This window comes from Carassius carassius, chromosome 22 (assembly GCF_963082965.1).
Source record: "Carassius carassius chromosome 22, fCarCar2.1, whole genome shotgun sequence".
NCBI classification, from domain to species: domain Eukaryota; kingdom Metazoa; phylum Chordata; class Actinopteri; order Cypriniformes; family Cyprinidae; genus Carassius; species Carassius carassius.
The window spans coordinates 7,194,464-7,202,283 of NC_081776.1; positions in this window are offsets into that span (position 1 = coordinate 7,194,464).

Consider the following 7,820-nt stretch of genomic DNA (forward strand, 5'->3'; position numbering starts at 1 on the left):
CCCAGCTAAATTTTCAAAAAGTTGTGAGTGGGAAGTGGGAAGAGTGGGAAGTCGTGGCCTAATGGTTAGAGAGTCGGACTCCCAATCGAAAGGTTGTGAGTTCGAGTCCCGGGCCGGCAGGAATTGTGGGTGGGGGGAGTGCATGTACAGTTCTCTCTCCACCTTCAATACCACGACTTAGGTGCCCTTGAGCAAGGCATCGAACCCCCAACTGCTCCCCGGGCGCCGCAGCATAAATGGCTGCCCACTGCTCCGGGTGTGTGCTCACAGTGTGTGTGTGTGTGTTCACTGCTCTGTGTGTGTGCATTTCAGATGGGTTAAATGCAGAGCACAAATTCTGAGTATGGGTCACCATACTTGGCTGAATGTCACTTCACTCACACACTCACTTAAAGTTTGGAGGTATCGACTTCCTGTTAAAATGTGATTTTAATATCCAGAAACTTCCGGTCAAATTATCCCTATTTCATCAGCAAGTCCTTTTATATTGGAAACTTTTGTACAACCATAATTTCACCCCGCATAACACGCCGATTTGGAACAACAGATACATTACAGTTAAAAACAAATCATTATATAAAAAGGACTGGATGGATAAAGGTATTTGGTCCTTAATTCATTTGACTGATGGAAATGGGAGTGTGATGACATACGAAAATTTTTGTCTTAAATATTATTTTTTTGTTGATCGCAATTCCTTCGCTTCCATAATGAGAGCCATTCCCATTCCTACATTAAATTTGATTCAAGAGATTGTTTTGAACTCAAATTTCCCCTAATCTTCCACATCTATTAGTTGGAAATTGTGATTTCAAGAGTATGAAAATTCCTAATAAAATGATTAGAAAGATGCTTGATGATATTACACACCCTTTATTGTCTTTTCGAAACTCAATTAAACACATCTTCACCAAAGATACTATATATTCATTACGCTCTAAATACTTAAAATTTCCCATAAATCCAAAAGCGAAAGAAATCCATTTCAAGGTTTTAAACGGTGTGTATCCATCTGGTGAATTATTACGACAGAGGTGTGGTTTTGAAACGAACAATTGTGTATTCTGTGATGATATTGAAACTTCTGTTCATTTATTTTTTCAATGTATGCACTCTGAAGGTCTCTGGACTGATATCCATGACTGGCTGCTCACAAAGATCCGTACTGAACCTTTTTCTCAGAATGACATTGTTTATGGAGTTGTATTGGACAATAATGAATGGGACTTCCTGGTAAATAATATAATTATTCTTGCAAAATTTTACATTCACAAATGTAAATATATGAAAGTGAAACCTAGGTTCTATGTATTTCATAACGAGTTTCTTTCTTTCACCAAAGCCCTTAACATAATTAAAAGTAAACAAGCAATGAAACTTCTTAATTTAATTGAAAAATATACTTTGCGATCAAAGCCCTAGCTGTAATTTGATTTAATTATTTATTTTAATTCAATTCATTTTTTTTTTTTTTTTTGCACCTGCTCCTGTGGAATGTTGAAAAGAATGTAAGCCATATTGTTTGTATATTATATATATATATAATTGAGTTTGATGAATAAAAAATTATAATATTAAAAAAAAAATATTAATAATAATAATATTAATATAATAATAATAATTATTATTAATAAATTGTTCTAATATTATGATTGGGCGTGGGCAGGCATTCACAAAAGGGAATGTTATTACAAAAAAAATTCGAGGAAATTTTGCTTTGACAAAAGGGCACTTAAGAGGCAAAGGAGCAGGTGCTCAAGTGAACCGGTTCTTTCGGACAGTTAGAAAATACGGAATTAGCTTCCACTGTTATGCTGATGATACTCAGCTATATATCTCAACGAGACCAGATGAAACTTCCCAATTATCTAAGCTAACAGAGTGTGTTAAAAATGTAAAAGATTGGATGACAAATAATTTTCTCCAATTAAATTCGGATAAGACAGAGATATTAATTATTGTAAAAGATATTTTTTAAATAAATATATATATATATATATATATATATATATTTATCCCGGATATATATATATATATATATATATATATATATATATATATATATATATATATATATATATAACCAGGAAGAGGGTGGGGGGTCAAATGGGGGGTCAAGGCGTTTTTTGGCAGGGTCTTGAGGCCCCCCAGAAACCCCCCACCCCCCCCCCCCCCCCCCCTGGCGCCGCCGGTGACTACAATACCGATCTATTCCTTTGGTGACAGTAAAGGACTGAGATTGTAAACTTGAGGACTACTGAAATGTTAAATGAATAATTGAACTGAATCAATGGAGTTCACTCAGCAAAACTGTAACGAGATATTAACATCTAAATAAAATTTAAAAAAAGAGCTCTCGATGAAGAGGATACTTACCTACAATCAACCGAAACGAACCTGCAGCTCCACACTATCTCTGTCAGCAGTGTGAAGCTGTAATGTTGTGTGCAGCTTTGTATGACTCGGTACTGCAGGGAAGGACAGTCTCCGACCAAACGAATATTAAAAGAATCATAAATTAGCAGGACATAACCATGTTTTCATGAATGACTGAAGCATTTGTGTAGATGAAATTACTGTGACATCACACAACAGGCAACTGTACTTGTTTTATATTGATGGAGAAAACATGAGCTGCACTGGGTTCTAATGTTCTATTTATTATTAAGTCATATGTTGTAAAAGTTATCATAAAGTGATTCATATGGATTATAGTGAAGATGTATTTTAAACGTCTTAGGTTGTTGAACTACACATAACTCAACACTTATACAGCCTGATAAATGATGCATATAAAAGTAAAAAAGCAATATGCATATTTATGTAATGGTTAAAAACACACTTTATAACATATTAATAATGTTAATAATAATAACTATTTTAATAATTATTTTATAAGTTAGACTATTTACTTATTCAGTACTTATCTACTTACAAATCTCTAGTGCTTGCTGCAGCGATGCTAAAGACTGTTAAATCACTCACAGTCATTTGGTCATATGTTTAAGATGTCTTCAACTATCACTGTGGTTGTGCTTTATAAGGTAAGATCTCAAGTTTGATTTCATAGTTTGTGTAATGTCTTATTGAAATACACAAAAAAAGTCTGAAAAGTTTTTTTTTTTATTGGTATCAACAATGACAAAAAAATACAAAACTCTCTAAGACTTAAAAGTTTTAATACAAAAAGGGATGGGGGGGGGGGGGGTTTAAAACACCGGAGTTTTAACATATCAATAACAATATCAATCAAACTTTGTTCAGATTTGTTGAACCGAGGCAGTGGATGATCACTGAGCCGAATGCCCAACTTCTTTGTTTGACTCTTCCACATCATCATAATCTGTTATTAAATACAAATTATTAAATCAGGTCAAATGTTGTTATTGGATGCATATTTTAAAAGTCTTAACTTGAAAATATTAACTAAATTAAAATAATATGTAATGTTAATATAATGAGAACAAAATGATTATAATAACTTACCCAACAGGTTTCTCACATCTTCACTGACACTCATCACATCATCATACTCCTCCTGAACTCTCTCTGATCAAGAATGACAGAAAAACATGTCACATCAGTTTATAAAACACTTTATCTCATTTGAAGGATTATTTTTCCCTTCAGTGACTTTATGACACAAAACACACATCTGAGGCCTAGTCCACAATACACTGGTATTTTTATAAACAGGAGTCTTCCTCCATTAAAAAAAAAAAAAAAACTTGTCCACATGAAAATGTAGATACACACTATGAATGAAGTGCTGTCAAGAGCATGTGGAAGTTGCCAAACCATCAAGTGGCGATATAAAAGACAATAAAGCATTGCTGTCTAATCTGAAGCCTGAAAAAAGTGTGCACTGCGACATCACAAGCTAAAAGTTGCTACACAGCAACACTGCAATCAGAGTTTCTGAAAATCTTCACCCTGGCAGGAGTTTTTAAAAAGGTTCACTTACAGTGACCTGTGTGTGTGTGTGTGTGTGTGTGTGTGTGTGTGTGTTTGTGTGTGTGTGTGTGTGTGTGTGTGTGTGTGTTTGTTTGTGTGTAAAAACAGCCAAACCACACAGAAACAGCTGCAGTTTTGAAAATACCCATGTTCCTGTGGACAGGGCCTGATACTTGTTACATGTTTCCTGTGTGTTTTCTGTACTTGTCTGTTCTGTGCCTTGTTTGTCTTTATTGTTAACCTCATTAGTTGCCATAGCCACTCATTTGACCACACCCATCTGCTTGTTGCTATAGTAACTCAGTCTCTTTTGTTCTCAAGTGAATCCACCTTTTTTTTCCTGTGTGCTTTTGTAAATTTTATGTCTGGCTTCTGGTCTCATCTGGTTCTAGCTATTTTTAGCTGTACAAAACAGCTCTTTTTTCTCAATTCAATTCAATTCAATTCAATTCAATTCAAGTTTATTTGTATAGCGCTTTTTACAATACAAATCGTTACAAAGCAACTTTACAGAAAATTATGTTTCTACAATATTTAGTAGTAGCTAGTAGTTTGTGCACCTTTGACAGGATTTTAGAAAAAATAAAAAATAATAATAATAATACAAGACGTAGTCAGCTAGACGATGAACTATCAATATTATTAATTAATAGTAATTATATGATGCAGTCACACATGTAGCAATAATTGTTAGTTCTGTTTGTTGATTCAAGGTTAGCATCATCTGGGGTCCTCTGAGGGTCAGCATCATCTCTTCTCAGGTGTTCTGGATCCAGACTGGAGCTTGTGTAAATCCTAGTTACCACGGGATGTAAATCCCGTGGCAAAACATAGAAACAAAATAGAGACATCATTAGCATAGCTGCTGATCCAACAAAGTAAAATTAGTTTAACCCAAGCTAAAGAATAAAAATGCAGATGCAACTACACTCACAATTTAAGAGATACATTATTCGAATGCTTGGCGAAAGAGATGCGTTTTTAATCTAGATTTAAACAGAGAGAGTGTGTCTGAACCCCGAACATTATCAGGAAGGCTATTCCAGAGTTTGGGAGCCAAATGGGAAAAAGCTCTACCTCCTTTAGTGGACTTTGCTATCCTAGGAACTACCAAAAGTCCAGCGTTTTGTGACCTTAGGGTGCGTGATGGGTTGTAGCGTGGTAGAAGGCTAGTTAGGTACGCAGGAGCTAAACCATTTAGGGCCTTATAGGTAAGTAATGATAATTTGTAACTGATACGGAACTTAATAGGTAGCCAGTGCAAAGACTGTAAAATTGGGGTAATTTGATCATATTTTCTTGACCTCGTAAGGACTCTAGCTGCTGCATTTTGGACTACCTGAAGCTTGTTTATTGATGAAGCAGGACAACCACCTAGAAGTGCATTACAATAGTCCAGTCTAGAGGTCATAAATGCATGAACTAGCTTTTCTGCATCAGAAACAGATAACATGTTTCGTAGCTTGGCAATGTTTCTAAGATGGAAGAATGCAGTTTTTGTAACATTGGAAATGTGATTTTCAAAAGACAATTTGCTGTCCAATATAACACCCAGATTTCTGACTGTAGAGGAAGTAACAGTACATCCGTCTAGCTGCAGATTGTAATCTACAAGATTCTGTGTGGTGTTTTTTGGTCCAATAATTAATATCTCTGTCTTATCCGAATTTAATTGGAGAAAATTATTTGTCATCCAATCTTTTACATTTTTAACACACTCTGTTAGCTTAGATAATTGGGAAGTTTCATCTGGTCTCGTTGAGATATATAGCTGAGTATCATCAGCATAACAGTGGAAGCTAATTCCGTATTTTCTAATAATATTACCAAGGGGCAACATGTATATTGAAAATAGAAGGGGACCTAGGACGGATCCTTGTGGCACTCCATATTTTACTGATGATAAATGAGATAACACCCCATTTAAATAAACAAAATGGTAGCGATCGGACAGGTAGGATCTTAACCATCTTAGAGCCTGCCCTTGAATACCTGTATAGTTTTGTAATCGATCTATGAGTATGTCATGATCTATGGTGTCGAACGCAGCACTAAGATCAAGTAAGACTAGAAATGAGATGCAGCCTTGATCTGACACAAGGAGCAGGTCATTTGTAATTTTAACAAGTGCAGTTTCTGTGCTATGGTGGGGCCTAAAACCTGACTGAAATTCTTCATACAGATCATTTTTATGCAGGAAGGTGCTCAATTGAGCAGACACAACGTTTTCAAAAATTTTAGACATAAATGGAAGATTTGAAATAGGCCTAAAATTTGCCAGTACACTAGGATCTAGTTTTGGTTTCTTAATAAGGGGCTTGATAACCGCCAGCTTGAATGGTTTTGGGACGTGACCTAAAGATAACGACGAGTTAATGATATTGAGAAGCGGTTCTTCGGCTACAGGTAACAGCTCTTTTAGTAATTTAGTGGGTACAGGATCTAATAAACATGTTGTTGGTTTAGATACAGTGATAAGTTTATTTAGCTCTTCCTGTCCTATATTTGTAAAGCACTGCAGTTTATCTTTGGGTGCGATGGATGAAACTGAAGTGTTAGACACTGTAGAATCTACATTCGCTATTGTATTTCTAATGTTATCTATTTTATCAGTGAAGAAATTCATAAAGTCATTACTATTTAACGTTGGTGGAATATTTGAATCAGGTGGCGTCTGGTAATTTGATAATTTAGCCACTGTGCTAAATAAAAACCTTGGATTGTTTTGGTTATTTTCAATGAGTTTGTGGATATGCTCTGCCCTAGCAGTTTTTAGAGCCTGTCTATAGCTGGACATACTGTTTTTCCATGCAATTCTAAAAACTTCCAAGTTAGTTTTTCTCCATTTGCGTTCAAGACTACGAGTTACTTTCTTGAGAGAGTGAGTATTACTGTTATACCATGGCACAGTACGTTTTTCTCTAACCTTTTTCAATTTGATGGGGGCAACAGCTTCTAATGTATTAGAGAAAATAGTGCCCATGTTGTCAGTAATTTCGTCTAATTCATGTGTATTTTTGGGTACAAATAGCAGTTGAGATAGATCAGGCAGGTTATTTGCGAATCTTTCTTTGGTAGCTGGAACAATAGTTCTGCCCAGACGGTAACGCTGAGACATATAGTTAATATCAGTTATACGCAGCATGCACGATACAAGGAAATGGTCTGTAATATCATCACTTTGGGGTACAACATCTATAGCAGTAAGATCGATTTCATGCGATATAATTAGATCTAGTGTATGATTATAACGATGAGTGGGCCTGGTGACATTTTGCTTGACTCCAAAGGAGTTTATTAGGTCAGTAAACGCAAGTCCTAATGTATCATTTGCATTATCAACGTGAATATTAAAATCTCCCATGATTAGCGCCTTATCAACTGTAACTAGAAGTTCTGAGAGGAAATCTGCAAATTCTTTTAGGAATTCTGTATACGGCCCTGGTGGTCTATACACAGTAGCCAGAGCAAGAGATACATTAGATTTCTTTTGCATGTCTGACAGTGTAACATTTAGCAGAAGTATTTCAAAAGAGTTAAACCTGTATCCTGTTTTCTGGGTAACATTGAGAATATCACTATATATTGTTGCGACACCTCCGCCACGACCAGTCTGACGGGGCTCATGCTTATAACAGTAGTTCGGTGGAGTAGACTCATTTAGACCAAAATAATCATTTGGTTTTAGCCAGGTTTCAGTCAAGCAGAGTACATCAAAACTATTTTCTGTGATCATTTCATTTACAATAACTGCTTTGGGTGTGAGTGATCTAATATTTATGAGCCCAAACTTTAAAAACTGTTTTTGTTCATTTACTTTACATTTTTCTGGTTTAATTACGATAAGATTTTTTCTAGATCCTACA